Source organism: Pimephales promelas (assembly GCF_988280905.1).
Source record: "Pimephales promelas chromosome 3 unlocalized genomic scaffold, fPimPro1.hap1.1 SUPER_3_unloc_1, whole genome shotgun sequence".
Taxonomy (NCBI): Eukaryota; Metazoa; Chordata; class Actinopteri; order Cypriniformes; family Leuciscidae; genus Pimephales; species Pimephales promelas.
Window position 1 is genome coordinate 592,501 of NW_028297295.1, and position 10,000 is coordinate 602,500.

At 47.0% G+C, this 10,000-nt stretch overlaps 46 non-coding genes across 46 annotated transcripts in view; all 46 read right to left on the bottom strand.

The window, feature by feature from the left end:
* LOC148964488 (5S ribosomal RNA) overlaps positions 1–74 on the bottom strand; it is a 119-nt gene extending 45 nt beyond the window's left edge. The window contains exon 1 of the ribosomal RNA XR_016152735.1: positions 1–74. This exon is cut by the window's left edge and continues 45 nt beyond it. This is a non-coding gene — a ribosomal RNA (5S ribosomal RNA).
* Positions 75–166: 92 nt separating this feature from the next.
* LOC148964489 (5S ribosomal RNA) lies at positions 167–285 on the bottom strand. The gene has a single exon (XR_016152736.1). It is a non-coding gene; the product is annotated as a 5S ribosomal RNA (ribosomal RNA).
* A 92-nt stretch (positions 286–377) lies between these two features.
* On the bottom strand, positions 378–496 carry LOC148964490 (5S ribosomal RNA). Its single transcript, XR_016152737.1, has one exon. It is a non-coding gene; the product is annotated as a 5S ribosomal RNA (ribosomal RNA).
* Positions 497–588: 92 nt separating this feature from the next.
* On the bottom strand, positions 589–707 carry LOC148964491 (5S ribosomal RNA). Its single transcript, XR_016152738.1, has one exon. It is a non-coding gene; the product is annotated as a 5S ribosomal RNA (ribosomal RNA).
* A 92-nt stretch (positions 708–799) lies between these two features.
* LOC148964492 (5S ribosomal RNA) lies at positions 800–918 on the bottom strand. The gene has a single exon (XR_016153302.1). It is a non-coding gene; the product is annotated as a 5S ribosomal RNA (ribosomal RNA).
* A 92-nt stretch (positions 919–1,010) lies between these two features.
* Positions 1,011–1,129, bottom strand: LOC148964493 (5S ribosomal RNA). Its single transcript, XR_016152739.1, has one exon. It is a non-coding gene; the product is annotated as a 5S ribosomal RNA (ribosomal RNA).
* A 92-nt stretch (positions 1,130–1,221) lies between these two features.
* LOC148964494 (5S ribosomal RNA) lies at positions 1,222–1,340 on the bottom strand. Its single transcript, XR_016153177.1, has one exon. It is a non-coding gene; the product is annotated as a 5S ribosomal RNA (ribosomal RNA).
* Positions 1,341–1,511: 171 nt separating this feature from the next.
* Positions 1,512–1,630, bottom strand: LOC148964495 (5S ribosomal RNA). The gene has a single exon (XR_016152740.1). It is a non-coding gene; the product is annotated as a 5S ribosomal RNA (ribosomal RNA).
* Positions 1,631–1,722: 92 nt separating this feature from the next.
* LOC148964496 (5S ribosomal RNA) lies at positions 1,723–1,841 on the bottom strand. The gene has a single exon (XR_016152741.1). It is a non-coding gene; the product is annotated as a 5S ribosomal RNA (ribosomal RNA).
* Positions 1,842–1,933: 92 nt separating this feature from the next.
* Positions 1,934–2,052, bottom strand: LOC148964497 (5S ribosomal RNA). Its single transcript, XR_016152742.1, has one exon. It is a non-coding gene; the product is annotated as a 5S ribosomal RNA (ribosomal RNA).
* A 92-nt stretch (positions 2,053–2,144) lies between these two features.
* On the bottom strand, positions 2,145–2,263 carry LOC148964498 (5S ribosomal RNA). The gene has a single exon (XR_016152743.1). It is a non-coding gene; the product is annotated as a 5S ribosomal RNA (ribosomal RNA).
* A 92-nt stretch (positions 2,264–2,355) lies between these two features.
* LOC148964499 (5S ribosomal RNA) lies at positions 2,356–2,474 on the bottom strand. Its single transcript, XR_016153303.1, has one exon. It is a non-coding gene; the product is annotated as a 5S ribosomal RNA (ribosomal RNA).
* Positions 2,475–2,566: 92 nt separating this feature from the next.
* On the bottom strand, positions 2,567–2,685 carry LOC148964500 (5S ribosomal RNA). The gene has a single exon (XR_016152745.1). It is a non-coding gene; the product is annotated as a 5S ribosomal RNA (ribosomal RNA).
* Positions 2,686–2,777: 92 nt separating this feature from the next.
* On the bottom strand, positions 2,778–2,896 carry LOC148964501 (5S ribosomal RNA). The gene has a single exon (XR_016152746.1). It is a non-coding gene; the product is annotated as a 5S ribosomal RNA (ribosomal RNA).
* A 92-nt stretch (positions 2,897–2,988) lies between these two features.
* On the bottom strand, positions 2,989–3,107 carry LOC148964502 (5S ribosomal RNA). Its single transcript, XR_016152747.1, has one exon. It is a non-coding gene; the product is annotated as a 5S ribosomal RNA (ribosomal RNA).
* Positions 3,108–3,199: 92 nt separating this feature from the next.
* LOC148964503 (5S ribosomal RNA) lies at positions 3,200–3,318 on the bottom strand. Its single transcript, XR_016152748.1, has one exon. It is a non-coding gene; the product is annotated as a 5S ribosomal RNA (ribosomal RNA).
* A 92-nt stretch (positions 3,319–3,410) lies between these two features.
* On the bottom strand, positions 3,411–3,529 carry LOC148964504 (5S ribosomal RNA). Its single transcript, XR_016152749.1, has one exon. It is a non-coding gene; the product is annotated as a 5S ribosomal RNA (ribosomal RNA).
* A 92-nt stretch (positions 3,530–3,621) lies between these two features.
* Positions 3,622–3,740, bottom strand: LOC148964505 (5S ribosomal RNA). The gene has a single exon (XR_016152751.1). It is a non-coding gene; the product is annotated as a 5S ribosomal RNA (ribosomal RNA).
* A 92-nt stretch (positions 3,741–3,832) lies between these two features.
* Positions 3,833–3,951, bottom strand: LOC148964506 (5S ribosomal RNA). Its single transcript, XR_016153304.1, has one exon. It is a non-coding gene; the product is annotated as a 5S ribosomal RNA (ribosomal RNA).
* A 92-nt stretch (positions 3,952–4,043) lies between these two features.
* LOC148964507 (5S ribosomal RNA) lies at positions 4,044–4,162 on the bottom strand. The gene has a single exon (XR_016152752.1). It is a non-coding gene; the product is annotated as a 5S ribosomal RNA (ribosomal RNA).
* Positions 4,163–4,254: 92 nt separating this feature from the next.
* On the bottom strand, positions 4,255–4,373 carry LOC148964508 (5S ribosomal RNA). The gene has a single exon (XR_016152753.1). It is a non-coding gene; the product is annotated as a 5S ribosomal RNA (ribosomal RNA).
* A 92-nt stretch (positions 4,374–4,465) lies between these two features.
* LOC148964509 (5S ribosomal RNA) lies at positions 4,466–4,584 on the bottom strand. Its single transcript, XR_016152754.1, has one exon. It is a non-coding gene; the product is annotated as a 5S ribosomal RNA (ribosomal RNA).
* A 92-nt stretch (positions 4,585–4,676) lies between these two features.
* On the bottom strand, positions 4,677–4,795 carry LOC148964510 (5S ribosomal RNA). Its single transcript, XR_016152755.1, has one exon. It is a non-coding gene; the product is annotated as a 5S ribosomal RNA (ribosomal RNA).
* A 92-nt stretch (positions 4,796–4,887) lies between these two features.
* LOC148964511 (5S ribosomal RNA) lies at positions 4,888–5,006 on the bottom strand. Its single transcript, XR_016152757.1, has one exon. It is a non-coding gene; the product is annotated as a 5S ribosomal RNA (ribosomal RNA).
* A 173-nt stretch (positions 5,007–5,179) lies between these two features.
* On the bottom strand, positions 5,180–5,298 carry LOC148964512 (5S ribosomal RNA). Its single transcript, XR_016152758.1, has one exon. It is a non-coding gene; the product is annotated as a 5S ribosomal RNA (ribosomal RNA).
* A 92-nt stretch (positions 5,299–5,390) lies between these two features.
* Positions 5,391–5,509, bottom strand: LOC148964513 (5S ribosomal RNA). The gene has a single exon (XR_016152759.1). It is a non-coding gene; the product is annotated as a 5S ribosomal RNA (ribosomal RNA).
* Positions 5,510–5,601: 92 nt separating this feature from the next.
* LOC148964514 (5S ribosomal RNA) lies at positions 5,602–5,720 on the bottom strand. Its single transcript, XR_016152760.1, has one exon. It is a non-coding gene; the product is annotated as a 5S ribosomal RNA (ribosomal RNA).
* Positions 5,721–5,812: 92 nt separating this feature from the next.
* Positions 5,813–5,931, bottom strand: LOC148964515 (5S ribosomal RNA). The gene has a single exon (XR_016152761.1). It is a non-coding gene; the product is annotated as a 5S ribosomal RNA (ribosomal RNA).
* A 170-nt stretch (positions 5,932–6,101) lies between these two features.
* LOC148964516 (5S ribosomal RNA) lies at positions 6,102–6,220 on the bottom strand. Its single transcript, XR_016152762.1, has one exon. It is a non-coding gene; the product is annotated as a 5S ribosomal RNA (ribosomal RNA).
* A 92-nt stretch (positions 6,221–6,312) lies between these two features.
* On the bottom strand, positions 6,313–6,431 carry LOC148964517 (5S ribosomal RNA). The gene has a single exon (XR_016152763.1). It is a non-coding gene; the product is annotated as a 5S ribosomal RNA (ribosomal RNA).
* Positions 6,432–6,523: 92 nt separating this feature from the next.
* Positions 6,524–6,642, bottom strand: LOC148964518 (5S ribosomal RNA). Its single transcript, XR_016152764.1, has one exon. It is a non-coding gene; the product is annotated as a 5S ribosomal RNA (ribosomal RNA).
* Positions 6,643–6,815: 173 nt separating this feature from the next.
* Positions 6,816–6,934, bottom strand: LOC148964519 (5S ribosomal RNA). The gene has a single exon (XR_016152765.1). It is a non-coding gene; the product is annotated as a 5S ribosomal RNA (ribosomal RNA).
* A 92-nt stretch (positions 6,935–7,026) lies between these two features.
* Positions 7,027–7,145, bottom strand: LOC148964520 (5S ribosomal RNA). Its single transcript, XR_016153305.1, has one exon. It is a non-coding gene; the product is annotated as a 5S ribosomal RNA (ribosomal RNA).
* A 92-nt stretch (positions 7,146–7,237) lies between these two features.
* On the bottom strand, positions 7,238–7,356 carry LOC148964521 (5S ribosomal RNA). Its single transcript, XR_016152766.1, has one exon. It is a non-coding gene; the product is annotated as a 5S ribosomal RNA (ribosomal RNA).
* A 92-nt stretch (positions 7,357–7,448) lies between these two features.
* On the bottom strand, positions 7,449–7,567 carry LOC148964522 (5S ribosomal RNA). Its single transcript, XR_016152768.1, has one exon. It is a non-coding gene; the product is annotated as a 5S ribosomal RNA (ribosomal RNA).
* A 92-nt stretch (positions 7,568–7,659) lies between these two features.
* On the bottom strand, positions 7,660–7,778 carry LOC148964523 (5S ribosomal RNA). Its single transcript, XR_016152769.1, has one exon. It is a non-coding gene; the product is annotated as a 5S ribosomal RNA (ribosomal RNA).
* A 92-nt stretch (positions 7,779–7,870) lies between these two features.
* On the bottom strand, positions 7,871–7,989 carry LOC148964524 (5S ribosomal RNA). The gene has a single exon (XR_016152770.1). It is a non-coding gene; the product is annotated as a 5S ribosomal RNA (ribosomal RNA).
* A 92-nt stretch (positions 7,990–8,081) lies between these two features.
* On the bottom strand, positions 8,082–8,200 carry LOC148964525 (5S ribosomal RNA). Its single transcript, XR_016152771.1, has one exon. It is a non-coding gene; the product is annotated as a 5S ribosomal RNA (ribosomal RNA).
* Positions 8,201–8,372: 172 nt separating this feature from the next.
* LOC148964526 (5S ribosomal RNA) lies at positions 8,373–8,491 on the bottom strand. The gene has a single exon (XR_016152772.1). It is a non-coding gene; the product is annotated as a 5S ribosomal RNA (ribosomal RNA).
* Positions 8,492–8,583: 92 nt separating this feature from the next.
* On the bottom strand, positions 8,584–8,702 carry LOC148964527 (5S ribosomal RNA). The gene has a single exon (XR_016152773.1). It is a non-coding gene; the product is annotated as a 5S ribosomal RNA (ribosomal RNA).
* Positions 8,703–8,794: 92 nt separating this feature from the next.
* On the bottom strand, positions 8,795–8,913 carry LOC148964528 (5S ribosomal RNA). Its single transcript, XR_016152774.1, has one exon. It is a non-coding gene; the product is annotated as a 5S ribosomal RNA (ribosomal RNA).
* Positions 8,914–9,005: 92 nt separating this feature from the next.
* On the bottom strand, positions 9,006–9,124 carry LOC148964529 (5S ribosomal RNA). Its single transcript, XR_016152775.1, has one exon. It is a non-coding gene; the product is annotated as a 5S ribosomal RNA (ribosomal RNA).
* A 92-nt stretch (positions 9,125–9,216) lies between these two features.
* On the bottom strand, positions 9,217–9,335 carry LOC148964530 (5S ribosomal RNA). The gene has a single exon (XR_016153340.1). It is a non-coding gene; the product is annotated as a 5S ribosomal RNA (ribosomal RNA).
* Positions 9,336–9,427: 92 nt separating this feature from the next.
* On the bottom strand, positions 9,428–9,546 carry LOC148964531 (5S ribosomal RNA). The gene has a single exon (XR_016153307.1). It is a non-coding gene; the product is annotated as a 5S ribosomal RNA (ribosomal RNA).
* A 92-nt stretch (positions 9,547–9,638) lies between these two features.
* On the bottom strand, positions 9,639–9,757 carry LOC148964532 (5S ribosomal RNA). The gene has a single exon (XR_016152776.1). It is a non-coding gene; the product is annotated as a 5S ribosomal RNA (ribosomal RNA).
* A 92-nt stretch (positions 9,758–9,849) lies between these two features.
* LOC148964533 (5S ribosomal RNA) lies at positions 9,850–9,968 on the bottom strand. The gene has a single exon (XR_016152777.1). It is a non-coding gene; the product is annotated as a 5S ribosomal RNA (ribosomal RNA).
* Positions 9,969–10,000: the final 32 nt, after the last annotated feature.

Genomic DNA, 10,000 nt, shown 5'->3' on the forward strand with positions numbered 1-10,000 from the left:
TAACCAGGCCCGACCCTGCTTAGCTTCCGAGATCAGACGAGTTCGGGCGTTCTCAAGGTGGTATGGCCGTAAGCAAAATCTGCTGCCAAAATTGGGCTTTTTGAATGGTTAGAACATTAGGGTAGTAAACCATATAAAGCTTACTAGGTCTCCCATCCAACAATAAAGCTTACAGCACCTGGTATTCCCAGGCGGTCTCCCATCCAAGTACTAACCAGGCCCGACCCTGCTTAGCTTCCGAGATCAGACGAGTTCGGGCGTTCTCAAGGTGGTATGGCCGTAAGCAAAATCTGCTGCCAAAATTGGGCTATTTGAATGGTTAGAACATTAGGGTAGTAAACCATATAAAGCTTACTAGGTCTCCCATCCAACAATAAAGCTTACAGCACCTGGTATTCCCAGGCGGTCTCCCATCCAAGTACTAACCAGGCCCGACCCTGCTTAGCTTCCGAGATCAGACGAGTTCGGGCGTTCTCAAGGTGGTATGGCCGTAAGCAAAATCTGCTGCCAAAATTGGGCTATTTGAATGGTTAGAACATTAGGGTAGTAAACCATATAAAGCTTACTAGGTCTCCCATCCAACAATAAAGCTTACAGCACCTGGTATTCCCAGGCGGTCTCCCATCCAAGTACTAACCAGGCCCGACCCTGCTTAGCTTCCGAGATCAGACGAGTTCGGGCGTTCTCAAGGTGGTATGGCCGTAAGCAAAATCTGCTGCCAAAATTGGGCTTTTTGAATGGTTAGAACATTAGGGTAGTAAACCATATAAAGCTTACTAGGTGTCCCATCCAACAATAAAGCTTACAGCACCTGGTATTCCCAGGCGGTCTCCCATCCAAGTACTAACCAGGCCCGACCCTGCTTTGCTTCCGAGATCAGACGAGTTCGGGCGTTCTCAAGGTGGTATGGCCGTAAGCAAAATCTGCTGCCAAAATTGGGCTATTTGAATGGTTAGAACATTAGGGTAGTAAACCATATAAAGCTTACTAGGTCTCCCATCCAACAATAAAGCTTACAGCACCTGGTATTCCCAGGCGGTCTCCCATCCAAGTACTAACCAGGCCCGACCCTGCTTAGCTTCCGAGATCAGACGAGTTCGGGCGTTCTCAAGGTGGTATGGCCGTAAGCGAAATCTGCTGCCAAAATTGGGCTATTTGAATGGTTAGAACATTAGGGTAGTAAACCATATAAAGCTTACTAGGTCTCCCATCCAACAATAAAGCTTACAGCACCTGGTATTCCCAGGCGGTCTCCCATCCAAGTACTAACCAGGCCCGACCCTGCTTAGCTTCCGAGATCAGACGAGTTCGGGCGTTCTCAAGGTGGTATGGCTGTAAGCGAAATCTGCTGCCAAAATTGGGCTATTTGAAGAAAAAAAAAGAGACTCTTTCAGGCTTTCTGAAGAAACTCAGAGACGATTTCAGGCATTTTGAGGGGGAAAAAAGACAATTTAGGATTTTTGAACTATTTCATTGACTCTTTTTTTTTTTTTTTTTTTTTTAAACAATAAAGCTTACAGCACCTGGTATTCCCAGGCGGTCTCCCATCCAAGTACTAACCAGGCCCGACCCTGCTTAGCTTCCGAGATCAGACGAGTTCGGGCGTTCTCAAGGTGGTATGGCCGTAAGCAAAATCTGCTGCCAAAATTGGGCTATTTGAATGGTTAGAACATTAGGGTAGTAAACCATATAAAGCTTACTAGGTCTCCCATCCAACAATAAAGCTTACAGCACCTGGTATTCCCAGGCGGTCTCCCATCCAAGTACTAACCAGGCCCGACCCTGCTTAGCTTCCGAGATCAGACGAGTTCGGGCGTTCTCAAGGTGGTATGGCCGTAAGCAAAATCTGCTGCCAAAATTGGGCTATTTGAATGGTTAGAACATTAGGGTAGTAAACCATATAAAGCTTACTAGGTCTCCCATCCAACAATAAAGCTTACAGCACCTGGTATTCCCAGGCGGTCTCCCATCCAAGTACTAACCAGGCCCGACCCTGCTTAGCTTCCGAGATCAGACGAGTTCGGGCGTTCTCAAGGTGGTATGGCCGTAAGCAAAATCTGCTGCCAAAATTGGGCTTTTTGAATGGTTAGAACATTAGGGTAGTAAACCATATAAAGCTTACTAGGTCTCCCATCCAACAATAAAGCTTACAGCACCTGGTATTCCCAGGCGGTCTCCCATCCAAGTACTAACCAGGCCCGACCCTGCTTAGCTTCCGAGATCAGACGAGTTCGGGCGTTCTCAAGGTGGTATGGCCGTAAGCAAAATCTGCTGCCAAAATTGGGCTATTTGAATGGTTAGAACATTAGGGTAGTAAACCATATAAAGCTTACTAGGTGTCCCATCCAACAATAAAGCTTACAGCACCTGGTATTCCCAGGCGGTCTCCCATCCAAGTACTAACCAGGCCCGACCCTGCTTTGCTTCCGAGATCAGACGAGTTCGGGCGTTCTCAAGGTGGTATGGCCGTAAGCAAAATCTGCTGCCAAAATTGGGCTATTTGAATGGTTAGAACATTAGGGTAGTAAACCATATAAAGCTTACTAGGTCTCCCATCCAACAATAAAGCTTACAGCACCTGGTATTCCCAGGCGGTCTCCCATCCAAGTACTAACCAGGCCCGACCCTGCTTAGCTTCCGAGATCAGACGAGTTCGGGCGTTCTCAAGGTGGTATGGCCGTAAGCGAAATCTGCTGCCAAAATTGGGCTATTTGAATGGTTAGAACATTAGGGTAGTAAACCATATAAAGCTTACTAGGTCTCCCATCCAACAATAAAGCTTACAGCACCTGGTATTCCCAGGCGGTCTCCCATCCAAGTACTAACCAGGCCCGACCCTGCTTAGCTTCCGAGATCAGACGAGTTCGGGCGTTCTCAAGGTGGTATGGCCGTAAGCGAAATCTGCTGCCAAAATTGGGCTTTTTGAATGGTTAGAACATTAGGGTAGTAAACCATATAAAGCTTACTAGGTCTCCCATCCAACAATAAAGCTTACAGCACCTGGTATTCCCAGGCGGTCTCCCATCCAAGTACTAACCAGGCCCGACCCTGCTTAGCTTCCGAGATCAGACGAGTTCGGGCGTTCTCAAGGTGGTATGGCCGTAAGCAAAATCTGCTGCCAAAATTGGGCTTTTTGAATGGTTAGAACATTAGGGTAGTAAACCATATAAAGCTTACTAGGTCTCCCATCCAACAATAAAGCTTACAGCACCTGGTATTCCCAGGCGGTCTCCCATCCAAGTACTAACCAGGCCCGACCCTGCTTAGCTTCCGAGATCAGACGAGTTCGGGCGTTCTCAAGGTGGTATGGCCGTAAGCAAAATCTGCTGCCAAAATTGGGCTATTTGAATGGTTAGAACATTAGGGTAGTAAACCATATAAAGCTTACTAGGTCTCCCATCCAACAATAAAGCTTACAGCACCTGGTATTCCCAGGCGGTCTCCCATCCAAGTACTAACCAGGCCCGACCCTGCTTAGCTTCCGAGATCAGACGAGTTCGGGCGTTCTCAAGGTGGTATGGCCGTAAGCAAAATCTGCTGCCAAAATTGGGCTTTTTGAATGGTTAGAACATTAGGGTAGTAAACCATATAAAGCTTACTAGGTCTCCCATCCAACAATAAAGCTTACAGCACCTGGTATTCCCAGGCGGTCTCCCATCCAAGTACTAACCAGGCCCGACCCTGCTTAGCTTCCGAGATCAGACGAGTTCGGGCGTTCTCAAGGTGGTATGGCCGTAAGCAAAATCTGCTGCCAAAATTGGGCTATTTGAATGGTTAGAACATTAGGGTAGTAAACCATATAAAGCTTACTAGGTGTCCCATCCAACAATAAAGCTTACAGCACCTGGTATTCCCAGGCGGTCTCCCATCCAAGTACTAACCAGGCCCGACCCTGCTTTGCTTCCGAGATCAGACGAGTTCGGGCGTTCTCAAGGTGGTATGGCCGTAAGCAAAATCTGCTGCCAAAATTGGGCTATTTGAATGGTTAGAACATTAGGGTAGTAAACCATATAAAGCTTACTAGGTCTCCCATCCAACAATAAAGCTTACAGCACCTGGTATTCCCAGGCGGTCTCCCATCCAAGTACTAACCAGGCCCGACCCTGCTTAGCTTCCGAGATCAGACGAGTTCGGGCGTTCTCAAGGTGGTATGGCCGTAAGCGAAATCTGCTGCCAAAATTGGGCTATTTGAATGGTTAGAACATTAGGGTAGTAAACCATATAAAGCTTACTAGGTCTCCCATCCAACAATAAAGCTTACAGCACCTGGTATTCCCAGGCGGTCTCCCATCCAAGTACTAACCAGGCCCGACCCTGCTTAGCTTCCGAGATCAGACGAGTTCGGGCGTTCTCAAGGTGGTATGGCCGTAAGCGAAATCTGCTGCCAAAATTGGGCTTTTTGAATGGTTAGAACATTAGGGTAGTAAACCATATAAAGCTTACTAGGTCTCCCATCCAACAATAAAGCTTACAGCACCTGGTATTCCCAGGCGGTCTCCCATCCAAGTACTAACCAGGCCCGACCCTGCTTAGCTTCCGAGATCAGACGAGTTCGGGCGTTCTCAAGGTGGTATGGCCGTAAGCAAAATCTGCTGCCAAAATTGGGCTTTTTGAATGGTTAGAACATTAGGGTAGTAAACCATATAAAGCTTACTAGGTCTCCCATCCAACAATAAAGCTTACAGCACCTGGTATTCCCAGGCGGTCTCCCATCCAAGTACTAACCAGGCCCGACCCTGCTTAGCTTCCGAGATCAGACGAGTTCGGGCGTTCTCAAGGTGGTATGGCCGTAAGCAAAATCTGCTGCCAAAATTGGGCTATTTGAATGGTTAGAACATTAGGGTAGTAAACCATATAAAGCTTACTAGGTCTCCCATCCAACAATAAAGCTTACAGCACCTGGTATTCCCAGGCGGTCTCCCATCCAAGTACTAACCAGGCCCGACCCTGCTTAGCTTCCGAGATCAGACGAGTTCGGGCGTTCTCAAGGTGGTATGGCCGTAAGCGAAATCTGCTGCCAAAATTGGGCTATTTGAAGAAAAAAAAAAGAGACTCTTTCAGGCTTTCTGAAGAAACTCAGAGACGATTTCAGGCATTTTGAGGGGGAAAAAAGACAATTTAGGATTTTTGAACCATTTCATTGACTCATTTTTTTTTTTTTTTTTTTTTTAAACAATAAAGCTTACAGCACCTGGTATTCCCAGGCGGTCTCCCATCCAAGTACTAACCAGGCCCGACCCTGCTTAGCTTCCGAGATCAGACGAGTTCGGGCGTTCTCAAGGTGGTATGGCCGTAAGCAAAATCTGCTGCCAAAATTGGGCTTTTTGAATGGTTAGAACATTAGGGTAGTAAACCATATAAAGCTTACTAGGTCTCCCATCCAACAATAAAGCTTACAGCACCTGGTATTCCCAGGCGGTCTCCCATCCAAGTACTAACCAGGCCCGACCCTGCTTAGCTTCCGAGATCAGACGAGTTCGGGCGTTCTCAAGGTGGTATGGCCGTAAGCAAAATCTGCTGCCAAAATTGGGCTTTTTGAATGGTTAGAACATTAGGGTAGTAAACCATATAAAGCTTACTAGGTCTCCCATCCAACAATAAAGCTTACAGCACCTGGTATTCCCAGGCGGTCTCCCATCCAAGTACTAACCAGGCCCGACCCTGCTTAGCTTCCGAGATCAGACGAGTTCGGGCGTTCTCAAGGTGGTATGGCCGTAAGCAAAATCTGCTGCCAAAATTGGGCTATTTGAATGGTTAGAACATTAGGGTAGTAAACCATATAAAGCTTACTAGGTCTCCCATCCAACAATAAAGCTTACAGCACCTGGTATTCCCAGGCGGTCTCCCATCCAAGTACTAACCAGGCCCGACCCTGCTTAGCTTCCGAGATCAGACGAGTTCGGGCGTTCTCAAGGTGGTATGGCCGTAAGCGAAATCTGCTGCCAAAATTGGGCTATTTGAAGAAAAAAAAAGAGACTCTTTCAGGCTTTCTGAAGAAACTCAGAGACGATTTCAGGCATTTTGAGGGGGAAAAAAGACAATTTAGGATTTTTGAACTATTTCATTGACTCTTTTTTTTTTTTTTTTTTTTTAAACAATAAAGCTTACAGCACCTGGTATTCCCAGGCGGTCTCCCATCCAAGTACTAACCAGGCCCGACCCTGCTTAGCTTCCGAGATCAGACGAGTTCGGGCGTTCTCAAGGTGGTATGGCCGTAAGCAAAATCTGCTGCCAAAATTGGGCTATTTGAATGGTTAGAACATTAGGGTAGTAAACCATATAAAGCTTACTAGGTCTCCCATCCAACAATAAAGCTTACAGCACCTGGTATTCCCAGGCGGTCTCCCATCCAAGTACTAACCAGGCCCGACCCTGCTTAGCTTCCGAGATCAGACGAGTTCGGGCGTTCTCAAGGTGGTATGGCCGTAAGCAAAATCTGCTGCCAAAATTGGGCTATTTGAATGGTTAGAACATTAGGGTAGTAAACCATATAAAGCTTACTAGGTCTCCCATCCAACAATAAAGCTTACAGCACCTGGTATTCCCAGGCGGTCTCCCATCCAAGTACTAACCAGGCCCGACCCTGCTTAGCTTCCGAGATCAGACGAGTTCGGGCGTTCTCAAGGTGGTATGGCCGTAAGCGAAATCTGCTGCCAAAATTGGGCTATTTGAAGAAAAAAAAAAGAGACTCTTTCAGGCTTTCTGAAGAAACTCAGAGACGATTTCAGGCATTTTGAGGGGGAAAAAAGACAATTTAGGATTTTTGAACCATTTCATTGACTCTTTTTTTTTTTTTTTTTTTTTTTAAACAATAAAGCTTACAGCACCTGGTATTCCCAGGCGGTCTCCCATCCAAGTACTAACCAGGCCCGACCCTGCTTAGCTTCCGAGATCAGACGAGTTCGGGCGTTCTCAAGGTGGTATGGCCGTAAGCAAAATCTGCTGCCAAAATTGGGCTTTTTGAATGGTTAGAACATTAGGGTAGTAAACCATATAAAGCTTACTAGGTGTCCCATCCAACAATAAAGCTTACAGCACCTGGTATTCCCAGGCGGTCTCCCATCCAAGTACTAACCAGGCCCGACCCTGCTTTGCTTCCGAGATCAGACGAGTTCGGGCGTTCTCAAGGTGGTATGGCCGTAAGCAAAATCTGCTGCCAAAATTGGGCTATTTGAATGGTTAGAACATTAGGGTAGTAAACCATATAAAGCTTACTAGGTCTCCCATCCAACAATAAAGCTTACAGCACCTGGTATTCCCAGGCGGTCTCCCATCCAAGTACTAACCAGGCCCGACCCTGCTTAGCTTCCGAGATCAGACGAGTTCGGGCGTTCTCAAGGTGGTATGGCCGTAAGCGAAATCTGCTGCCAAAATTGGGCTATTTGAATGGTTAGAACATTAGGGTAGTAAACCATATAAAGCTTACTAGGTCTCCCATCCAACAATAAAGCTTACAGCACCTGGTATTCCCAGGCGGTCTCCCATCCAAGTACTAACCAGGCCCGACCCTGCTTAGCTTCCGAGATCAGACGAGTTCGGGCGTTCTCAAGGTGGTATGGCCGTAAGCGAAATCTGCTGCCAAAATTGGGCTTTTTGAATGGTTAGAACATTAGGGTAGTAAACCATATAAAGCTTACTAGGTCTCCCATCCAACAATAAAGCTTACAGCACCTGGTATTCCCAGGCGGTCTCCCATCCAAGTACTAACCAGGCCCGACCCTGCTTAGCTTCCGAGATCAGACGAGTTCGGGCGTTCTCAAGGTGGTATGGCCGTAAGCAAAATCTGCTGCCAAAATTGGGCTTTTTGAATGGTTAGAACATTAGGGTAGTAAACCATATAAAGCTTACTAGGTCTCCCATCCAACAATAAAGCTTACAGCACCTGGTATTCCCAGGCGGTCTCCCATCCAAGTACTAACCAGGCCCGACCCTGCTTAGCTTCCGAGATCAGACGAGTTCGGGCGTTCTCAAGGTGGTATGGCCGTAAGCAAAATCTGCTGCCAAAATTGGGCTATTTGAATGGTTAGAACATTAGGGTAGTAAACCATATAAAGCTTACTAGGTCTCCCATCCAACAATAAAGCTTACAGCACCTGGTATTCCCAGGCGGTCTCCCATCCAAGTACTAACCAGGCCCGACCCTGCTTAGCTTCCGAGATCAGACGAGTTCGGGCGTTCTCAAGGTGGTATGGCCGTAAGCGAAATCTGCTGCCAAAATTGGGCTATTTGAAGAAAAAAAAAAGAGACTCTTTCAGGCTTTCTGAAGAAACTCAGAGACGATTTCAGGCATTTTGAGGGGGAAAAAAGACAATTTAGGATTTTTGAACCATTTCATTGACTCTTATTTTTTTTTTTTTTTTTTTAAACAATAAAGCTTACAGCACCTGGTATTCCCAGGCGGTCTCCCATCCAAGTACTAACCAGGCCCGACCCTGCTTAGCTTCCGAGATCAGACGAGTTCGGGCGTTCTCAAGGTGGTATGGCCGTAAGCAAAATCTGCTGCCAAAATTGGGCTTTTTGAATGGTTAGAACATTAGGGTAGTAAACCATATAAAGCTTACTAGGTCTCCCATCCAACAATAAAGCTTACAGCACCTGGTATTCCCAGGCGGTCTCCCATCCAAGTACTAACCAGGCCCGACCCTGCTTAGCTTCCGAGATCAGACGAGTTCGGGCGTTCTCAAGGTGGTATGGCCGTAAGCAAAATCTGCTGCCAAAATTGGGCTATTTGAATGGTTAGAACATTAGGGTAGTAAACCATATAAAGCTTACTAGGTCTCCCATCCAACAATAAAGCTTACAGCACCTGGTATTCCCAGGCGGTCTCCCATCCAAGTACTAACCAGGCCCGACCCTGCTTAGCTTCCGAGATCAGACGAGTTCGGGCGTTCTCAAGGTGGTATGGCCGTAAGCAAAATCTGCTGCCAAAATTGGGCTTTTTGAATGGTTAGAACATTAGGGTAGTAAACCATATAAAGCTTACTAGGTCTCCCATCCAACAATAAAGCTTACAGCACCTGGTATTCCCAGGCGGTCTCCCATCCAAGTACTAACCAGGCCCGACCCTGCTTAGCTTCCGAGATCAGACGAGTTCGGGCGTTCTCAAGGTGGTATGGCCGTAAGCAAAATCTGCTGCCAAAATTGGGCTATTTGAATGGTTAGAACATTAGGGTAGTAAACCATATAAAGCTTACTAGGTCTCCCATCCAACAATAAAGTTTACAGCACCTGGTATTCCCAGGCGGTCTCCCATCCAAGTACTAACCAGGCCCGACCCTGCTTAGCTTCCGAGATCAGACGAGTTCGGGCGTTCTCAAGGTGGTATGGCCGTAAGCAAAATCTGCTGCCAAAATTGGGCTATTTGAATGGTTAGAACATTAGGGTAGTAAACCATATAAAGCTTACTAGGTGTCCCATCCAACAATAAAGCTTACAGCACCTGGTATTCCCAGGCGGTCTCCCATCCAAGTACTAACCAGGCCCGACCCTGCTTTGCTTCCGAGATCAGACGAGTTCGGGCGTTCTCAAGGTGGTATGGCCGTAAGCAAAATCTGCTGCCAAAATTGGGCTATTTGAATGGTTAGAACATTAGGGTAGTAAACCATATAAAGCTTACTAGGTCTCCCATCCAACAATAAAGCTTACAGCACCTGGTATTCCCAGGCGGTCTCCCATCCAAGTACTAACCAGGCCCGACCCTGCTTAGCTTCCGAGATCAGACGAGTTCGGGCGTTCTCAAGGTGGTATGGCCGTAAGCGAAATCTGCTGCCAAAATTGGGCTATTTGAATGGTTAGAACATTAGGGTAGTAAACCATATAAAGCTTACTAGGTCTCCCATCCAACAATAAAGCTTACAGCACCTGGTATTCCCAGGCGGTCTCCCATCCAAGTACTAACCAGGCCCGACCCTGCTTAGCTTCCGAGATCAGACGAGTTCGGGCGTTCTCAAGGTGGTATGGCCGTAAGCGAAATCTGCTGCCAAAATTGGGCTTTTTGAAT